At 42.5% G+C, this 22,352-nt stretch overlaps 1 pseudogene; it reads right to left on the bottom strand.

Annotated features, from left to right (window-relative positions):
• The window catches only part of LOC109555043 (dual specificity protein phosphatase 18-like), a 226,765-nt pseudogene that overhangs the window by 68,796 nt on the left and 135,617 nt on the right, over positions 1–22,352 (bottom strand).

The raw sequence follows: 22,352 nt of genomic DNA, 5'->3' as shown, positions 1-22,352 counted from the left end.
TTATTTATCTTATGATTTAAAGTTTGTACCCTTTGACCAGTGTCTCTTCATTTTCCTCAATCCCGAGCCTCTGGCAACCATGGCTGAACTGTTTCTGTGAGTTTTTTGTTTTTTACATTTCACATATAAGTGATACCATACAGCATTCATCTTTCTGTCTGGTTTATTTCACTTGGTATAATGCCCTCCAGTTTCACCATTGTTGTTGCAAGTGGCAGAATTTCCTTCTTTTTCATGGAAGAGTAATATTCTATTGTGTATATATACATCGCATTTTCCTTATCTGCTTATCCATCAATGGACACTTGGGTTGCTTCCATAGCTTGGCTACTGTAAATAATGCTCCAGTGAACAAGTGGGTACAGATATCTCAAGACAGTGATTTCCTTTCTTTTGTATTTATGATCGCCTGCTAGTTCTATTTTTTTCCAGGGGCTTCCATACTGTTTTCCACAGTGACTGCACCAGTTTACATTCTCACCAACAAAGCACAAGGGTTCCCTTTCCTCTATATCCTCACCAACACTTATTTCCTATCTCTTTGATAGGTGACATCCTTATTTATTCACTTATGCATCTGTTCTTCACTTACCTATTGAGCAGGTACCAGAGCTGGGCACTGTCTTAGATACTAAGGATCCCAAGAAAGACAAGATAGACAAGGTCTCTGCCTCATAGAACCTGCATTCCTGTGGAGAAGACATTCAACAAGCAGAAATATGAATGGATAGATTTTATATATATTTATTATATATATTAATCATAACATCTATAGATAACAATAATATATATTATATCACTGCCACTGCTACTGCTAAGTCGCTTCAGTCGTGTCCGACTCTGTGCGATCCCATAGATGGCAGCCCACCAGGCTCCCCTGTCCCTGGGATTCTCCAGGCAAGAACACTGGAGTGGGTTGCCATTTCCCTTTCCAATGCATGAAAGTGCAAAGTGAAAGTGAAGTCACTCAGTCGTGTCCGACTCTTAGCAACCCCATGGACTGCAGCCTACCAGGCTCCTCCATCTATATCACAGGTAAGGCCAATTTCATGACTTTTCCTGTCTCAACAACAGCCCTATATAAACATCCACATTCTACCTCTTTCAGCATTCAGCACTTTAGGAAAATTCTTGCTATTGGTGAACAAAAGGGCTAGAGCATAATAGAAGGAAACAAAGTTCATTAAATAACTGGAATACACATACAAGTGTCATATTTTTCCCTTTTCAAGTTATTTTAGAATCTCATCCTCCTTGCCACCCAAAACAAGACGCCAGGGCCCCAAGTTGTTGCTAGTTGAGTTGTTTCTCCTCTTCCCGTCACATGAACACAAATATATAGAATTCTAAAGGCCCTGAGGGATCATCTTCTCTCACCATGTTATTTTACAAATGAGAAGAGTTAGGTTTAGAACAGGAAGCAATTTGCCTGAGATTACAGAAGTAGTTGGGGGAAGAGCTGGACTGGATTTCCATTTTAGTTTTACATCCCTGGGAGAGCACAATAGAGAGTAACAATCTATTTTATAATACTAATGAGAAAACACCGGTGGACTCAGCTACATAAAATCCGACTTTGAGGTTGTAAACTAGAAAATTGAAAAGCCTATTGAAAGTCATTTTCTTTCTTTCTCTCCATGCCTCTTTTAAGGAAGGAGACAGATTTCCTTCACAAAGTTGAATGACTCTCTGACACGGTAGGGAACTGAATCTAAGCTGAAAATTGAGAAAACAAGACACTTGAGGAAAAAAATTAAAATCAGTATAGTCCCCCTAAACACAAGCCAGCTGGTGTGTTTCTAAACTCTGCCTTCATAATGATTGAAATAGTCAACACTTCACAAGATAGGTAAGAGGAAGTAAACAAAATTTAAAAGCAAACAAATAAAAAACAATTAATAAGTTACATAAGAGGAAGTCAACAAATTTCTAAGCAACACATGAGAAAACTTTCCCGAAGATCAGAAAGGGCAAATTAAAATATCAGGATATTATTATTATTTTACCTGTGAACATAGTGTTTCTAATGATAATTTGCAGTGCTTGTGAGGGTTGGTAAAACGGGAACACTCATGCATCACAGCTTAGTGGGTCTGTCTATTTGGACAACCATTCTGGAAGGTACTTCTCCAGGAAAATATACCAGGAGTCCGGAAATGTTCCTGTCCTTTGACTCAGAAATGGACTCTTAGGAAATGGTCCTAAGGAGATAATCAGAGATTCAACTAAAGATTTATATGCAAGGATACTCATCACTGTGCTCTTCATGATGGCAATACATACATATTTTTAATACATATATATATATATACATTTATATAACAGACTAAACATCCAACAAAAAAGCCATGAGTAAATGAAATATGGTGTATATATATATTGCATGGATTTTTCTATGATTATTAATGATATGGGAGAAAACGTTCACAATATAAGGTCAGATCAGAGATTCTCAACTGGGGGTGACTCTGCCTACCAGGGGACATTTGGCCACGTCTGGAGTCATTTTTGGTCACCAAAGCTGGGGGAGGGGCATCACTGGCAGCTAGTGAGTTGAGGCCAGGGATGCTGCTAAATAGCCTATAACCCTCTCCCCCCATGACAAAGAATTATCCTGTCAATAGTGCCACAGTTGAGAAACTGTCAGATAGATAAGACATGTACAATGCTATGAATGCTGACAAATTTCAAGCTTTAAGAGGATAAAACGAGGACATCACCTGGTGATAAAATTATGAGTGAGGTTTATTTTCTTCTTTACACTTTACTTTCTTAAATATTCTACCATGAACGTGTATTATTCATACAGTCAATTTAAATTTTTAAAATAATCCTTCAAAAGCTCTCTGCAGCCTCTTACATCAAATGAGATTCCTCACCTCTACCCTCAGGATCATGTATAATTTGGCCCTGCCTGACCTCTGGAAACCTTACTTCTCCCCACTTTTCATGAAGAACTCTCCACTTTAATTAGACAGGTCTCTCCCACATCCCCCAATACATCCTGGTCATTTGCTCATCTCCTTGATCACCTGTGACACGGGATAATTGCCACCTCATGGGATTCTTGAGAGGATCAATCGAGATAAAATGTGCAGAAGTATTTTATAATTGTTGAGTCCACAAACGTTAGTTTTCACTCTGTCACCAGGCCCACCTTCCCTCCAGCTGAACTAAACCCATCCATGATTCAGTTTCTAACCCATGAATCTCTTTTTCTTTCAAGTCTCTCCTGGTTTCCTCCAGGCTGTTTGGGGAAACAGTGAACCCTACAACTTCATCACCCTAAGAAAGGTTGAAATGAAAGCATAGTTTCCCAAAGTAAGTTCATTGGAACACTAGTCTCACGAGACATCAGTCAAGGTTATGTCAGGAAACAAATGGTACTTCAAATTGGGCAATTGGAGGAAAGTTTAACAATGGGCTAGTCACAGAGATGGGGGCAAAATGTAGGGAAACCATCCCCAGAGGAAAGACTGTGGAATGATTTACTGAGAGGGAAACAGCCCTAGGGAGAAGGTTCCAGATAGGAACTGGGAGTTCTGTCCACAGACACAGCCAACTGTAAGTGACCCAGCATAGTGAGACCCAGAGAATAAGCACCCTACCTCTATTCTCCTTCCTCCCTCTAATCACATATAGGTGGGCCTTATTGGCCAAGCCAACCCAGACATCAAGGTATTTATCAATCAGGGTTCTCCAGAGAAGCAGAAACAGTATTGAGAAACAGAGACTAATTTTAAGAAATTGGCTCATGCGGTTGGGGTCGGGGGATGGGGGCATGGTTAATACCAAAACCTTCTTCAGGAAACCTCAATATTTGCTCTTAAGGCCTTCAACTGATTGGGTGAAGCCCACCCACACTATGGAAAGTAATCTGCTTTACTTAAAGTGCATAGACTATAGAAGTTAGCCACATCTACGCAATACCTTCAGTAACATCTCGATTCACTGTAATCATGAGAGAGGTCAAGGGGGACCTGTTGATATGTTCATGCAGGTCAGCCTCCCCTGTAGCACCAACCAGAGTGAAGGAGTGTTGAGGGCAGGCCTGGAGGAGCGAAGAGGAGACTGAAGCTCTCCAGCACAGTTTTAACAACCATCTTGTAAGCAAAACTGTCACATGGTTAAAAAAAACAACTTGAGAAACACTGAGTTAAACAAAGTTAAACCAATTATATTCCTGGTCAAATGACTATAACATTTTACCAGGAATGTAGAGGGGAGGCACTGTAAACAGGAGAGGTGGGATGTGCAAAGGCTTAAGGGTTAATAGATGGGTATAAATATGCACCTAAGGATGCCAATGGGCTTATGGAGCTGGAGTAGGATGCCCAAGTGGAGGAGGGCAGGCAAGGGGGCCATTAAGTGGAGGAGTTTACAGGCTGAGGACTTTAGCGTATATAATTAGGAGGTTTTATTTTATTCAAGAGGTAATTGAGAGTTATTCTGAGCTCCTTAGAATGGGAGTGACCTAATCCAAATAAAAGCTGAAAAAAGTATTCATGTTGCTATGTGTAGGATGCATGGGAATAAAGACAAGAAACTAAGAAGCCAGAAAGGAGGCAGCTGATGCACTGTGGATCTAAGGTAGTCATTGAATATTAGAGATTATGATGGGAATGAAAAGGAAGCACAAGAGCCAGGAAAGTCTCCAGAGAAAAAATGCTTAGCTGAAGGCTTGAAGTAGAAAGGAGAGGAGGGAGATACTGTGAAAGTTGGAAAATAATTGCAGTGTTATTTTACCATAATTAAAGACACAGGATACCCATGCAGTCCATCCAGTTCCAATCAGCAGCCAGTTCTCTCATCCTCAACAAAAATTAGAAGATGCTTCATGAGAGAGGTCGAAATAATACAACCCCAAGTCATTCTACTGCGCCACTGGAGGGCCATTTCTTAGAATAATATAATAACTGAGACCAAAATTGCAGAAGCTTCTTGAGGAAAAATCTCAGAAGAGAATAAACTCATAACAGGAAATAATTAGTGTAATTGAAGAAAACTGTAGAAAGATGTGTTGCTGCTGCTGCTGCTGCTGCTAAGTCGCTTCAGTCGTGTCCGACTCTGTGCGACCCCAGAGATGGCAGCCCACCAGGCTCCCTTGTCCCTGGGATTCTCCAGGCAAGAATACTGGAGTGGGTTGCCATTTCCTTCTCCAATGCATGAAAGTGAAAAGTGAAAATGAAGTAGCTCAGTCATGTCTGACTCTTAGCGACCCCATGGACTGCAGCCCACCAGGCTCCTCCGTCCATGGGATTTTCCAGGCAAGAGTACTGGAGTGGGGTGCCATTGCCTTCTCCGGAAGGATGTGTTAATAGATGCAATAAGAGAGTGTCTTTCATGATTGCAATTGATGAGGACCCACACACTCCAGTGGGTTTCCTGGTGGCTCAGATGGTAAAGAATCTGCCTGCAGTGCAGGAGACCTGGGTTCAATCCCTAGGTTGGGAGGACCCCCTGGAGAAGGGAATGGCTATCCACTCCAGTATTCTTGCCAAGAGGATTCCATGGACAGAGGAGCCTGGGAGTTGCAAAGAGTATGACACAACTGAGAAACTAACACTTCCCACACTCCAGCAGGCAAAAAAATAGGAGCCATGGAAGAAAGGCAATGTGCATTTTTCCCCACAAAGTATTTTGGTCTCCCATGTTGGCCCCTGAGCCTTTCATGGAAATACATAAAGCTGTGTCCCACTCTCCACCACAGCCTCTGATGAGGACAGAGGTAAAGCCCTACTCTCTCCAACCACCCAACCTGCAACAGTGGATAGGGAGGATCCGGGAAGGAGGTTCTGGCACCTACCGTTGCCCAGAAAAATGGCCACTATTCTTAGAGTTGGATGGTACAAACCCTGGCTGTGCCTCTTGACTCAAGCAAATGCCCTCACGTCTCAGAACCTGCTTCCTCACCTTTAGAATGGAGATAACTTGAGTAATAACATGATTATATAAAATAATGTAACTGAAAACATGTCATGGACTGAAAAATGTAATCCAGTTTATCATTACTCACTAGGATCAGTTTGCTATAAGCAGTCACCCCAACTTCCATTGGCACCACCTTGAGCAGCAAGAGGCATTTGGAGCTTGAGACTTGTGTACCCTGAGAGCCACAGCAAGACGCCACCCACAGACAGATTCTCTAGGGTCCCCAGTGAGTGGGAGAAAAGTACCAATGACCCAGAGCTGAGTTTCCTCCCTTATTCCTACCTGGTTTCCATGGAAATACCCTAGTTATACTTTCAAAGATTCATTTGACCTGCCATCCTGACATAATAGAGACACAAAAAATAGGCTTTAATATAGTTTGAATTAAGCATTTCCATTAATTGCTATTATAAAATTTTTCTGCCATTTAATAAAGAAAAAAGAAAACAGCAGTAATTTTCACCAAAGGTCAGTGATCAAGAACATACAGGTGTTTTCTCCTCTCTCAGAATGGCTTGAACTTGCCTGATAAAATACCATCTCCCCTGAGTAAGAAGTTACTGTTTTCTCAGAAGATGTGGCAGAAAACTAGAAAATGTCAACTGTGATGGAAGTTCTCTTTACAGAGGGCCTGAAATTAAGAAGAAATCATGAGCTCTGTTCTCTTGCTACATCAATCACTAAAGATTAAAAGGGATCCGAGACCCAGTCATTACCAATAATATCAAGGTAGTCCAGTCAGCGAGTTATGTTAGCAACACCAAGGGTTCTATAAAATTGAAAGTACGTTTCAGACTCTTACAAAGAGTCTGTGCATGTGATGACCACACAGAGAGCTCATTGAGCACTGACAGTGGAGGCTAGGCACCAGGAGGAACCCTCCCTGCATCAGCTTACTGAATTCTCATAAACACCCCCCTTTTTTTAATCTGTCAGTTTTATTCAAAATCACCAAAAACTGGAAACAACCCAGATATCCTTCAATGGGTGAATGTAAAACAAACTGCAGCAGATCCATTCAATGGAATACAACACGTCCATAAAAAGCAACATGTGTAAATCTCAGTCTCCAGAGGTTACATCCTCTATGGTGGTTTATATATGTGACCTTCTGGAAAAGCAGAGGAACCAGAGATCAAATTGCCAACATCCGCTGGATCATCGTGGAGAAGGCAATGGCACCCTACTCCAGTACTCTTGCCTGGGAAATCCCACGGACGGAGGAGCCTGGTAGGCTGCAGTCCATGGCGTTGCGAAGAGTCGGACACGACTGAGTGACTTCACTTTCAATTTTCACTTTCATGCATTGGAGAAGGAAATGGCAACCCACTCCAGTGTTCTTGCCTGGAGAATCCCAGGGACAGGGGAGCTTGGTGGGCTGCCATTTATGGGGCGCACAGAGTCGGACACGACTGAAGTGACTTAGCAGCAGCAGCAGCTGGATCATCAAAAAAGCAAGGGAATTCCAGAAAAACATCTACTTCTGCTTCACTGACTACACTGAAAGCTTTGAGTGTGTGAATCACAACAAACTGTGGTAAAGTCTAAAAGAAACCACCTTATCTGCTTGCTGAGAAACCTGTATGCAGGTCAAGAAGCAACAGTTAGAACCAGACATGGAACAATAGACTGGTTCCAAATTGGGAAAGGAGTATGTCAAGGTTGTATGTTGTCACCCTGCTTATTTAACTAATATGCAGAGTACATCATGCGAAATGCCAGGCTGGATGAAGCACAAATTGAAATCAAGACTGCCTCTTGATGAGGGTGAAAAAGGAGAGTGAAAAGTCTGGCATAAAACTCAACATTCAAAAAACTAAGATCATGGCATCCAGTCCCATAACTTCATGGCAAACAGATAGGGGGAAAATGCAAACAGTGATAGACTTTATTTTCTTAGACTCCAAAATCACTGCAGATAGTGACTGCAGCCATGAAATTAATAGATCCTTGCTCCGTGGAAGGAAAGCTATGACAGATCTAGATAGCATATTAAAAAGGCAGAGACATCACTTTTCCAACAAAGGTCCATATAGTCGAAGCTATGATGTTTTCAGTAGTGACGTATGGATGTGAAAGTTGGACCATAAAGAAGGTTAAGAGCCGAAGAATTGATACTTTGGAAGCGTGGTGTTGGAGAAGACTCCTGCAAGTCCCTTGGACAGCAAGGAGATCAAACCAGTCCAGCCTAAAGGAAACCAACCCTGAATATTCATTGAAAGGACTGATGCTGAAGCTCAAGTTCTAATACTCTGGCCACCTGATGTGAAGAACTGACTCATTGGAAAAGACCCTGATGCTGGGAAAGATTGAAGGCAGGAGGAGAAGGGGGCGACAGAGGATGAGATGGGTAGATGGCATCACTGACTCTATGGACGTGAATTTGAGCAAGCTCCAGGAGATGGTGAAGGACAGGGAAGCCTGGCACGCTGCAGTCCACAAAGTCACAAGAAGTCAGACACAACTGTGCAACTAAACAGCCACAAGGGGGAAAGGCAAATCTATAGGGATGGAGAACAGACAGTGGTTTGCCAGAGGTTGGGGTGGGGCAAAGCGGTGGCATAAGGGAATATTTGGGGCGACATAATTTCTCTGCTTCCTGATTATAAGGCAGTTACACAAATGTGTCAGAACACACAGAACTTTATGTAGAAGAAAGTTCATTTCATGGTATGTTAACTTAAACATTTTAGAACCTGAAACAAAATATACCCAAATAAACTTCTCTTTAAGAAAAATGCTTTCAAAGAAATTTTCCACTTGGGTTTCTTCTGCTTTGTGGGGGCCTCCCCACACACGCCCTGGCATCTGTGGGTCTGTTTATTCATGGAGAAAGTGAGATCAGTCTCCCTTGATCCTAAAATGACACCCCTGGGCAGTCACTTCGTGGAAGTGGCAGAGGGGTAGGTTTGGAGAAAAGGGGAATTTGGCCTCCACTGGGTTCTGAACCCATACATGGCAGTTGTGCTTTTGTTTGAAAACCCATGGGTTAGAATAGATGGCCTTGACCCAGATCCTTGCACAACTGGGGGGCTGGAACAGCTCTGGATTTCAGTGTCTACTGATAGGGCCCACTCATTCATCCCTCAGGCACATGCCCCTGTGGACCCTCGTGGCCAGCCAGGCCAGTCCACAGCTCCAGCCTTCTGGGCCGAGGCCTGTGCAAGGAACCTCTGAGGCCCAACGTCAGACGTTCTCTCCACACATGCCCTGAGACAGAGACCAATGCCATCTTTCGTCAAAAGCTGGAGGAGAGCTTGCCATGTACAGCGGTGCTCAAAAAAAACAAATTTTTAAAAAAATTTTATACAAGTGAATGCTTCCTTTGAAAACTATCTTATGCATACAATCTAGAGAACCAGAATTGGGCCCTGGTGGCTGAAGGTGGACGCAGGGTTGGCTTGGGGCCCCCCAGGGCTTCTGGAGCACTGCTTGAAATCTACTTACCCAAGAGGTTGGCACTTACTGTGAGAAGCATGAGAGGCGCCGTGATGCTTAAGGCTGGCTTCAGGTTCAAAAGAATGAGACAGGATTGTGGCAGACTCACTCCTGGGTTAGTTGGCCGTGGGGAGGACTGCAGGATTCCAGGTTTGCCACATGCAGTGGGCGCTGGTCCCCTTGACCTGGGCACCACATGGTTCAGCATCTGTCACCCACTGGGTAGGAAACTTATCTTCACTATCTTACATTTAGTAAGCTGAATCTTTAAAAATATGAACGATAAGATTAAGAGCTACAGCACTCTTCGTTTTTCGGTGCCCTTACAAAAGGCATCATCTGGTTTTTCTGTATCAACAAAAGAAAAATGTTTAAGCAGAGATCTTGGTGGAGGATCAGTGGCAGATCCCTACTTCTGACCCCAGGGCTGGCAGAATGGCTCACAGTGGAATCATCAGACAGACCTCTTTCTCCTAGACGTCAGGGATCATGTCCATGGGGGAAGTGACCATGGTCATGGTGTTCTTGCCAAACAGCTGGAACTCATGGTAGATGAGCTGTTCCCAAAAGCCATTTTTGGGCTGGAGGATGAGCTGGCAGGACTTGGTCCATGTGTGCGTGTCCAGCAGGGACATGGCCTGGTACTTCAGGAGATAGGCGAGACAGAGGGTGGCAGAGGGGCTCAGCCAACAGCACATTGTGGCAGGGTACGGCCCTGCTTCCTCTCCACCTTGTGATGCGGTCTGCTGGGGGCGGGGTGGGGGGGGCGGTGTCGAGCTGCGAAGTAGGTGTGTCGTCCACAGGCTCCTGCACGTAGTGGATGTCCTCAGATTAGGTGCTCACCGTCTCCCCCAAGAGGCTGATGACTGTGCTGATGTGGTTGCTGGAGAGCACGAGCTTGTTGCTGGCGGCCACCCTGCTGCTGATGTACGGGCTGCTCCTGACGGTGAGAGGCCACTGAACAAGGGCTGCCGGAACTGAAACAGGAAAGCCCGCAGGGATGCTGTCATCCGACTGGTGGGTCAGCAGCCAGTGAGACATAAAAGGCTGCATCTTCCTGCTAGGCTGTGTCCATGGAACACACTCTCACGTAAGCGGGAGGGTAAGTTCACTTAGGTAGCAACTTTGGGTCTCCGGGTGAGAGAAGACCCGTCACAACCAGGAAGCCACTATCCCCGCTGCCCGCAGCTCCAGTTTCCGCAGCACTGATCCCTTGTCGCAGAGAGGAATGCGCCATGCTGGGTCTCTGGAGAAACGCTGGCCTCATCTCCCTGTCCTGGAGCTGCTGGGCCTGAATTCATCCGGTTACCCGCCCTGCGATCATGCGGGGACTGCAGCAGTCAGTCGAGAAGTAGGGTCTGCTCCACACCGCAGCCCACTCCTTCTGCCCATTCCATCTCCATGGCAATGCTGAATTCTCACAAAAATCTCTTTAAGTGTGATTCTTTGCCTCCATTCTACAAGGAAGGAATCAAAGGTGAAGGAGTTCAGTAAAATAGCTGACGCCCAACAAGAGAATAAGGAGCAAAGCTACCATACCAGTGTGGACAGGTAGCATAAGAATTCCAAGGTCAAAGTAGCCTGTCCATAAATTCAGGGTGATTATCACCAGCATCTCAAAGTTCTTGCATTGAACTCTTCCTGCTCACACAGACCCTCAAAAACATCCTCCCACCCCAAAGTATCAATAAAAGCCTTCAAAAGATGCCTCTCCTGTGCCCATGGACTGGTTTGTCAGCACCTACCATTTTCACAGTCCTTTCGCCTGGAGAAGGGAATGGCTACCCACTCCAGTATTCTCACCTGGAGAATCCCATGGTCAGAGGAACCTGGCAGGCTTCAGTCCGTAGGGTTGAAAAGAGTTCAAGAGACGACTGAGCGACTAACACATTCCTTGCATCGATGTCTTTCCTAATGCAGCCACTAGGGGGAGACTCAAAGCTGACATGGCTGATGGACATCTTGGAACATCCTTGCCTGCGTCCCCTCCTGGTCTCAGAGTTGCCAGTTTTGAAAATATCACTGTGGTCCTGCATGCCACAGAGAAATGGGAACACTGGCTCTTGTCCTTTCACAGTGATGCCCATTGTCACATGGACCTTGAAGCAGCTCATCCAGTGTCTAATTCTCCCCTTTCTCATCAAGATTCAAAATTTGACCCTCCTTTTAGCTTTCCCCAGTCCCCTCCGCTGTACCTCAGGCACAAAAGCAAGCCACAAGAGGACAGAATATTGAAGTCAGCTTATACTAGGGTATTTTCCAGAGTATCTTTCATAAATTAAAACTTCTATAATTCAAGAATAACTGTCCTGTAGGACTGACAAAGAATAACATCATGCAGTTCTGTTTATCAGCTACCACAGCAGTAGTATCGTTTCCAATTAGTTCACCAGCTTTAAACATGTGTGATTATTTTTTTTTTCTTATCTGGGGAGGTCCAAATTATTTCAAATTTTGTCCTAGAAATGAGATATTTTAAGTATGTTTTTAATCTCATTATTTCATATTTACATAATCCAAAATCACATAAGGCTATATACATATTAATACATGAATATTTCAGCCCTTTCCACTTTCCCCCTAGTTCTAAAGAAGGAATCTTACTTGGGAGTTAAGTGTCAAGTTTCTCCTATTGAGTGTGAAATCCGGGAAATGAGATGATTTTTAGAGAAATAAAGACAGATTACCCACCCCAGAAGCCCAAATGTATCACAGAGAGTCAGATGCTGGGAGCACTAGTTTTAGGAAGACATCACTGTGCATGAACATAGGGATGAGGAGGAGTAAGTGAATGAGGGAATATCACAGTGATGAGGGGAAAGTTTAGATGACAGGACAAGAAAGAGACCTTTAGCTCTATACTTGACTGGAGACTTGTAGTCAAGAGACCAAAAAGCCATGTCTTTTTGTTTCATGGAAGTTTTCAAAGACTATAGCGAAAATGGGAAGAGAACATTTTATATTTTCATGAGCCACTACCAGAGAGTTCTTAGGAGTGCTGCTACAAGGCATTACAGAAAGACTGAGAACAATAAAGATGTCTAAAGAAGATGCACCAAGTACTGTGTGGATCACAACAAACTGTGGAAAATTTTTAAAGAGATGGGAATATCAGACCACCTTACCTGCCTCCTGAGAAATCTGTATGCAGGTCAAGAAGCAACAGTTAGAACTAGACATGGAACAACAGACTGGTTCAAAATCAGGAAAGGAGTATGTCAAAGCTGTATATTGTCACCCTGCTTATTTAACTTATATGCAGAGAACATCATGTGAAATGCTGGGCTGGATGAAGCACAACATGGAATCAAGATGGCAGGGAGAAATACCAATAATCTCAGATACGCAGATGACACCACCCTTATGCAGAAAGCAAAGAAGAACTAAAGAGCCTCTTGATGAAAGTGAAAGAGAAGAGTGAAAAAGTTGGCTTAAAACTCAGTACTCAGAAAACTAAGATCATGGCATCTGGTCCCCATCACTTCATGGCAAATAGTTGGGGAAACAATGGAAACAGTGAGAGACTGTTTTTTGGGAGTCCAAAATCACTGTAGATGGTGAGTGCAGCCATGAAATTAAAAGATGCTTGCTCCTTGGAAGAAAAGCTACGACCAACCTAGACAGCATATTAAAAAGCAGAGACATTACTTTGCCAACAAAGTCTGTCCAGTCAAAGCTATGGTTTTTCCAGTAGTCATGCATGGATGTGAGAGTTGGACTATAAAGAAAGCTGAGCACAAAAGAATTGATGCTTTTGAACTGTGGTGTTGGAGAAGACTCTTGAGAGTCCCTTGGACTGCAAGGAGATCCAACCAGTCCATTCTAAAGGAAATCAGTCCTGAATATTCATTGGAAGGGCTGAAGCTGAAACTCCAATACTTTGGCCACCTGATGCGAAGAACTGACTCATTGGAAAAGACCCTGATGCTGGGAAAGATTGAAGGCAGGAGAAGGGGACGACAGAGGATGAGATGGTTGAATGGCATCACCGACTTGATGGACATGAGTTTGAGCAAGCTCCTGGAGTTGGTGACGAACAGGGAGGCCTGGTGTGCTGCAGTCCATGGGGTCGCAAAGAGTTGGACACGACTGAGCGACTGAACTGAACTGAAAGAAGATGCTCTTTTAAGCATGTACTCCCCCTTTTGGCTTTTCTTTTCCTCCAAGAGACTGAGTACAGATATGAATTGCTGTCAATTATGTTTTTCTGCCACACACTGCTTTTGAAGACAACATTGCTCAGAGACTGAACCATGTGTGTTCCCAGTTGCACTCAGGTCATACAAAGTAGCAAAGAACCCCCTCTCTTTTCAGGAAAAAAAAATTGCCCTCAAGCATATCATACCTATAAGCAGATATCAACCAAGATCAACAACTTTTAAATCTCAGTTTGATGTGAACTGGGACATATGCCATTTATGTTGAGTACCATCTAGAACTGGGACTATCTTCCTTCATACTAGGAGGTGTGTTTAAGATACTCAGACCAGGACTTTCCTGGTGGTCCAGTGGCTAAGACTCCATGCTCCCAATGCAGGGAACCTGGGTTTGATCCTTGGTCAGGGAACTAGATCCCACATGAAGCAACTAGTAGATCCTGAGTGTCACAACTAAGACCTGGCACAGCCAAATAAACTTAAATAATAATAATAATAAGATATTCAGACTCATTCAAATACTCTGGATTTTTCATAGCAAATGCTGGCAAGAGATTTGTGCTTTCTGGGTAGTTTTAGATAGATACATATTCATATCCTGTTTTCTTCACTTATTCTCCTCTTTGGGTCACAAAGTCAAATTTTATAGTTTTCACTCCACTCTACTGCTGAGTCCATCCTATTTTTCCTGTTGAAAAATAGTATCACAATCATTTCATTTGACTGCTCATAGCAGTTCCTAGTGGATTAAAACAACTACTGTGTATTTAGCTCATGATTCTGGGAGCTGGCTGGTTATTCTGATCAGAGCTAGCTCAGTAGATCCCTGCTGGACTTGTGTGTGCTTCCGGAGGCAGCTGGTGGACAGCTAATGACTGGATGGTCTAACATGGTCTCATTCATGTGTTTGGTGGTTGGCAGGCTGGAGTGACAGCCCATGTGCTTTTCATCACTCAGCAGGACTGCCTGGATCACAAGGTCCCAGGACAAAAAAAGTAGAAGCCGAACGGCCTCTTGATGCCTTAGTTTGGGACTTACTTGATGTCACTGGTCACAGCAAGTCCCCAAGTCAGCCTCAGTTTCAAGGACCAGGAAATAGACTCCATCTCTTGCTGAAAGAAGCTGAAAAGTATTGAGGCCATTTTTTGCGATGTGTTCTACTATTGCTATTTCTGAATTCACTGTCCCTTACTGCAGAGAAACAGTGTAGCTAAAGCTGTATGCCATCTTCCTGCCACTTACTATAGAGGAATTTGCACAAGAGCCATTTACTGGCTGCTCCTGAATTGGGAGCAGTATTTTGGAAAAGTTCCTATCAAGACTACTAAAAGGTAACCAGTCACATGGTGTGTATGTTTGGTAGTAAAGGCCCTGTGGATCTGCTAAATGCCATTAGAGTCACTAGCAGTGCTGTACAGCCTGCAGGGTGAATGTTCCCTTTTATGTATCTTCATTAACTGGTTAATCAAGTGGCAAGATGGCCCTTAGAAGAGGACTCTGCCATAGCAGAGTGGGACAGAAGACAGACGGGACAAATGGAAAAGTTTGAATCCAGAGAATGGAGACAGAGATAGTCATGGTCCCCCAGTGGAGAATGGGAATGAGGTTGGGAAGGAAAGGTCTCTTTACTAGTTACAGAGTGATAGAATGTCCTAGAAATTTGAGAGGGCAGCTACTAACAGATAGTAGGCACATGAAATGGTGATGGAAAATTCCAGTCACCTCACAACTTTGTCTAGTCCCTTTTTTTCTAGCCTAACCTCTCTCTTCCCATATCCCCCATCCTCAACCCCAATTAATTGGTCCTCATTTGCAATTTGCTAATTGATGTCTTCTTTATCTTAATACCCTGCCAGTGCTTGACACACAAAGGTAGTCAGCAAGAACGAAGATGGCAAGACTCAGACCCCTGAAATTAGTGAGTTGATCTATTTCCTCTTTTCCCTAGGTCTGAGTGACGAGATAGTGCAGAGCGGTATCATTCCCAACTTCATTGACTCTTCTATAATTAACTTCTTATAAAGTGGTGCTCAGCAAAAGCTTATTGGATAGAAAGATGGATGAATGGAGATCAAGAATCAACGCCAAGAGTGGGAAGAAATCCTGAGGTTTGAATACAGCAGTGGTCAGAGGTGGAGCCTGGGACAGACAGGAAGGTTGTTGAGAGGCTTTCATTGAGGAAGAGACATGGGGAGGATGAAAACATTCCCCCAGCTGCTCTAGAGCAGCCAGCTCACACAACAGCAAATGTGGTATTTTTATCCTCAGGATGTCTCCAAAAAGATCTAGTCTCATGATCTTGGGTTGTTTTAGTTTTCAAACTTGACTTTGCTAGGTAATATTTTAAAATACAAGTTTCTTTTGAGCAATTTTCTGCATAATCCTTTGACTACTCAGTGAGTTCTCTCCAAAATTTTACCCTCATTTCCACATCTATGTCATTTACAACATCAACAACGTTTGTATGCTATAAAGAAGAATAAGATCATGTAGATTAAAGACATCTGTAGGCCACAGAGTTTTAGAAATGCAAATCTGTAGTATCAAAATTTTAAAGGATAAAACCTGTAGCCATCATTTTTTTTCTCTGCACATGCAATACAACATTATAAAAATCCCATCACACAAAACAAACTGCGGCATTAAAAGATAACTTTAATAAAGAAAATATTGTTCTATAATTCTGTGTTTAATTATGTTATCCCAAATTTAATTTTGGATTGAAAGCCACCTAACTGACTTGGAAACTGTATATTTCAGGAATAGTCTCTTCAAAATTATACTCAAATAAAGAAGTTAATAAAATAGACTTTTTTAAAAAAAAAAAAAGCAAAAGCTGCCCATATCTGGTATTTTCCTTCTGTAGAGTCTGACATTTGATAGCATATCTTATTATTTTACTTCAATGCAGTATTCAGGGAAAGCTTTTGAAACCATTTTGATTACCCTGACAGCTGAAATAAGATTTTTACAAGACCAGCATATTTGGAGCCAAAGATCTGGTTGACACAATGAATGCAATGATGAAAATCATTTTACAGCAGCCCAGCTTAGCATATTGGCTTCATTTAAAATTTGTATCACACAGGTTAAAAAAATTTTTTTTCCTCTAAAAGGAAACAGTAGCTTTCAATTCTTTCTGATGGCCAAGAAAAGTCCTAAAGCTTTGGAGATTTGAATAGCTATCAGAGTCCCAGGAACCCCATTATCCAGCATCTTAAAATTATTTTCAGAGGTTTTGAAAAAGAAAGATATCTTGGGAGCTGCACAATTAAGAAATTAGTCAATTATCAGAATAGCAGACCCCTGCAGAGAGTTAATAAATTGTGCTTGAACATGTGTAATGTTCCCAGTAAAAATCCAGCCTCTCAACACTGTGTTCTAATAGGCACGAGACAGCAGTGGTTGCAGATTCAAACTGGCAATCAGATTCAAGACACACTGCAGGCTTCATCTCCATTCACATCCCTCCATAGAAGGTCAGAGGACAGGAAACAGCATCTTCATTCCATCTGGTACCTGCAGTAAGCAGTATCATGGCACCCCAAATATGTCCATGACCTAATCCCCAGAACCTATGAATATGTTATGTTAAATGGAGAAAGAGAACTAAAACTGTAGATGGAATGAATGTTGATAATCAGCTGGCCTTAAAATACGGAGATTATTCTGGATTGTCCAGATGCGCCTAAAGCAATCACAGGAATCCTTAAAAGTAGAAGAGGGAGGCAAAAGAGATTAGAGTGATGCACTGTGAGATGGACTCAATCTACTGTTGTTGACTTTAAAGATGGAGAGACAACAAGCCAAGGAATGTAGGAGGCTAGGAAATGGATCCTCCCCTAAAGCCTAGAAAGGAAGAGAGACCTGCTGACACCTTGATCCTAGCTCCATGAGATCCATGATAGACTTCTATATCCTATAAAACTTTACAGTAATACATTTACATTGTTTTAAGGTACTAACTTTGTAGTCATTTGGTACACGGTGATAGGAAACTCACATGACACTCATCAGGTACCCAGCTGCACAATTTATATTGCCCCCACACCCATGTAGGAAATGCAAAGCTGCCACAGAACAACATCCAAGATGCGGATAGGTCATCTGGACACAAAGACACCACACGTACAGCTTCCCAACAACCTTTCATATGGTACCTGTGATAAAAGCCCCACTCATGCACGCCAGTGCCCAGTAGCCCCAGTCAGGAGCAGTTCCCCCAGACCAAAGCCTCATGACAAACGAAACAGACACAACATCCCACATTCATTGATCACTGCAGTCTGTAGGGACACAGAACTCTGAAGTCCTTCTGACAGGCAGACCTGGATAAACTCAGGGCTAAAATGAACATTTCCTCAAAGTTGTGATCCCAATGTCATGATATTTACTACATTTCAGACTGTTCGAATCTGGAACATAGGGTACCCTTACCACAGACATCAAAGACAGGGGACTTGCTTTCCCTTGACCCAAACAGTGCAGAAGGACACATCAATGTTTCAGTGCTCACTAATTCAGTGTTCAGTTCAGTCGCTCAGTAATGTTCGACTCTGCAACCCCATGGACTGCACCACGCCAGGCTTCCCTGTCTATCACCAACTCCCGGAGCTTGCTCAAACTCATATCTATCGAGTCAGTGATGCCATCCAACCATCTCATCCTCTCTTGTCCCGTTCTCCACTTGCCTTCAATCTTTCCCAGCATCAGGGTCTTTTCCAATGAGTCAGTTCTTCCCGTCAGGTGGCCAAAGTACTGGAGTTTCAGCTTCAGCTTCAGCTTCAGTTCTTCCAATGACTATTCAGGACTGATTTCCTTTAGAATGGACTGGTAGGATCTCCTTGCAGTCCAAGGGACTCTCAAGAGTCTTCTCCAATACCACAATTCAAAAACATCAATTCTTCAGCACTCAGCTTTCTTTATAGTCCAACTCTCACATCCATACATGACCCCTGGAAAAACCATAGCTTTGATTAGACAGACAATTGTTGGCAGTAATGTCTCTGCTTTTTAATATGCTGTCCAGGTTGGTCATAACTTTTCTTCCAAGGAGCAAGTCTTTTAATTTCACGGCTGCACTCACCATCTGCAGTGATTTTGGAGCCCCCCAAATTAAAATCTGTCACTGTTTCTATTGTTTCCCCATCTATATGCCATGAAGTGATGGGATCAGATGCCATGATCTTAGTTTTCTGAATGTTGAGTTTTAAGCCAGCTTTTTCACTGTCCTCTTTCACTTTCATCAAGAGGCTCTTTAGTTCCTCTTCGCTTTCTGCCATAAGGGTGGTGTCATCTGTATATCTGCTGCTGCTGCTGCTAAGTCACTTCAGTCGTGTCTGACTCTGTGAGGCCCCATAGATGGCAGCCCACCAGGCTCCCCCGTCCCCGGGATTCCCCAGGCAAGAACACTGGCATGGGTTGCCATTTCCTTCTCCAATGCATGAAAGTGAAAAGTGAAAGTGAAGTCGCTCAGTTGTGTCCAACCCTCAGCAACCTCATGGACTTCAGCCTTCCAGGCTCCTCCGTACATGGGATTTTCCAGGCAAGAATACTGGAGTGGGGTGCCATTGCCTTCTCTGCTGTATATCTGAGGTTATTGATATTTCTCCCAGCAATCCTGATTCCAGCTTGTGCTTCATCCAGCCCGGGATTTCATATGATGTACTCTGCATACAAGTTAAATAAGCAGGGTGACAATATATACCTTGACATACTCCTTTCCTGATTTGGAAACAGTCTGTTGTTCCATGTCCAGTTCTAACTGTTGCTTCTTGACCTGCATACAGATTTCTCAGGAGGTAGTCAGGTGGTCTGGTATTCCCATCTCTTTCAGAGTTTTCCACAGCTTATTGTGATCCACACAGTCAAAGGTTTTGACGTAGTCAATAAAGCAGATGTTTTTCTGGAACTCTCTTGCTTTTTCAATGATCCAGTGGATGTTGGCAATTTGATCTCTGGTTCCTCTGCCTTTTCTAAATCCAGCTTGAACATCTGGAAGTTCATAGCTCACGTATTGTTGAAGCCTGGCTTGGAGAATTTTGAGCATTACTTTGCTAGCATGTGAGATGAGTGCAATTGTGCAGCAGTTTGAATATTCTTTAGCATTGCCTTTTTTGGAATTGGAATGAAAACTGACCTTTTCCAGTCCTGTGAGCACCACTGAGTTTTTCAAATTTGCTGGCATATTGAGTGCAGCACTTTACGGTGACTTTACGGAACCACAAAGAATGAGAATCAACTGTATTTAAATCACCAAAATGATGCAGGAATAGAGCTGGGAAGAATGACATGCAGCCTGAAGATACATTTTTGTTGAGAAAGAGTGAACCATGCATGCATCTGGGGTCAAGCACAACAACAGAGTAGCAGGTGGTAACGTCTGATGCAAAGCTGGAGGGTTGGAGGAGGAAGAAATAAAATTCTGGAAGAATCAGTAAAGAGCAATTTAACATAAGGAATGTGCTCAGAAATGGGAGACATTAGGGGCAAGTCTGTGATAGAAATTTATTTTTCTTGCTTACTGACTAGATTTAAATCTCACCCTGTCTGTGGTCACCCTCTCCTTCTATCTGTCTGGGAGCCCAGGTTCTTTACACTCCACACAACAACAACAGCAGGTCAACCCTCTTCTCAGCCTCTAAGTTGGGAAAAAGAAAAGGTCAGCTGCTGAGTACACAAGCATAATTCTATCTTATGACTCAATATGTCACAAAATAGAGTCCATTCTCCTTTGCTATTTCTAAATAAACACCTCTATTATGTCCATAGAAGACAAAGGTTACCTAGTGAGAGAAATTACTCATGAGAGAAAAAAAATACAATTTTGAACAAGGCTTTTAGGTGACCTATACAGACGTATGAAAATAGGACTAAAATCTATACTAGATGACAGATTTGAAAAGATGAAAACATAATCAAATTGCAGTAGCATTCCTCAATTTAATTTAACCTTTGAGGGGCCTGGCCAATGGTCTCTTAAAATTAATTCCACCCAGTGATTCTCCAGGGAACAGAAAGAAAGAGAAATTATACTAAATATATGCATGCATACTTATAAACATACTGTAGTTTATCTTTTTTTTTCTACCAACAAATATTTTCAGATTGCTCATTAAGGCTTCTCAGCTTAAAAAAAAAATCTTTGAAAAAGAGGCTTCATTCTGAAAAACTGGAGGGCTAGTGTCTAATCTTGAAGTATTTCTGAAAAATCCTTCACCAAAAAGTGTAACATTTACTCTGCCCTCATAATTATGCCAACTTGTAATGAGTTTTCTTTTGGGTTTTAGTAATTCTCTGATTACTGATTAAAAATTCACCAAAAGGTTAATATCCAACAATAACTTCAAAAAATTACCCAGACTTCCTGTCCTAAACTTATTTTGGGTTTGTTATTCAATTCCACTTAAAAAATGTTAAAGTGGAAATCAATAATGTACCAATTTGACAAGGTTCTTCCATCTTTAGGAACAAGAAAAACTTAATAAATTGTTAGCATTAACCAGAAAAGGAAATGCGTGCATGCATGCACTGCTCAGTCACGCCTGACTGTGAACCATGAATTGTAGCCCACCAGTCTCCTCTGTCCATGGAATTTTCCAGTCAAGAATACTGGAGTGGGTTGTCATATCCTACTCCAAGGGATCTGCCCAACCCAGAAATCGAACTTGTGTCTCTTGTATCTCCTGCACTAGCAAGCAAATTCTTTACACTGTTCTAATATTTTGGCCAATTGATGTGAACAATTGACTCATTGGAAAAGACTGATGCTGGAAAAGATTGAAGGCAAAAGGAGAAGGGGGTGGCAGAGGATGAATTGGTTAGATAGTATCACTGATTCAATGGACATGAATTTGAGCAAACTCCAGGAGACACTGTTCATGGGGTTCTCAGTATCTCAGAATCAAGGTAAATTGGAAGTGGTCAAACAGGAAATGGCAAGACTGAACATTGACATTTTAGGAATCAGTGAACTAAAATGTATTGGAATGGGTGAATTTAATTCAGATACCATTATATCTACTACTGTGGGCAAGAATCCCTTAGACGAAATGGAGTAGCCCTCATAGTCAACAAAAGAGTCCAAAATGCAGTACTTGGGTGCAACCTCAAAAACGACACAATGACCTCTGTTCGTTTCCAAGGGAAGCCATTCAATATCACAGTAATCCAAGTCTATGCCCCAACCAGTAATGCTGAAGAAGCTGAAGTTGAACAATTCTATGAAGACCTATAAGACCTTCTAGAAGTAACACCCAAAAACAATGTCCTTTTCATCATAGACCACTGGAATGTAAAAGTAGGAAGTCAAGAGATACCTGGAGTAACAGGCAAATTTGGCCTTGGAGTACAAAATGAAGCAGGGCAAAGGCTAATAGAGTTTTTCCAAGAGAATGCATTGGTCATAGCAAACACCCTCTTCCAACAACACAAGAGAAGACTCTACACATGGACATCACCAGATGGTTAATATCAAAATCAGATTGATTATCTTCTTTGCAGCCGAAGATGGAGAAGCTCTATATAGTCAGCAAAAAACACAAGACCAGGAGCTGACTGTGGCTCAGATCATGAACTCCTTATTACAAAATTAAGACTTAAATTGAAGAAAGGAGGGAAAACCACTAGACTATTCAGGTATGACCTAAATCAAATCCCTTATAATTACATAGTGGAAATGACAAATAGATTCAAGGCATTAGATATGATAGACAGAGTTCCTGAAGAACTATGCACAGAGGTTCATGACACTGTACATGAGGCAGTGATCAAGACCATCCCCAAGAAATAGAAATGCAAAAAGGCAAAATGGTTGTCTGAGGAGGC

The sequence above is a fragment of the Bos indicus genome, chromosome X (genome assembly GCF_029378745.1).
Source record: "Bos indicus isolate NIAB-ARS_2022 breed Sahiwal x Tharparkar chromosome X, NIAB-ARS_B.indTharparkar_mat_pri_1.0, whole genome shotgun sequence".
Taxonomy (NCBI): Eukaryota; Metazoa; Chordata; class Mammalia; order Artiodactyla; family Bovidae; genus Bos; species Bos indicus.
This window is presented reverse-complemented; position numbering and strand designations above follow the sequence as displayed.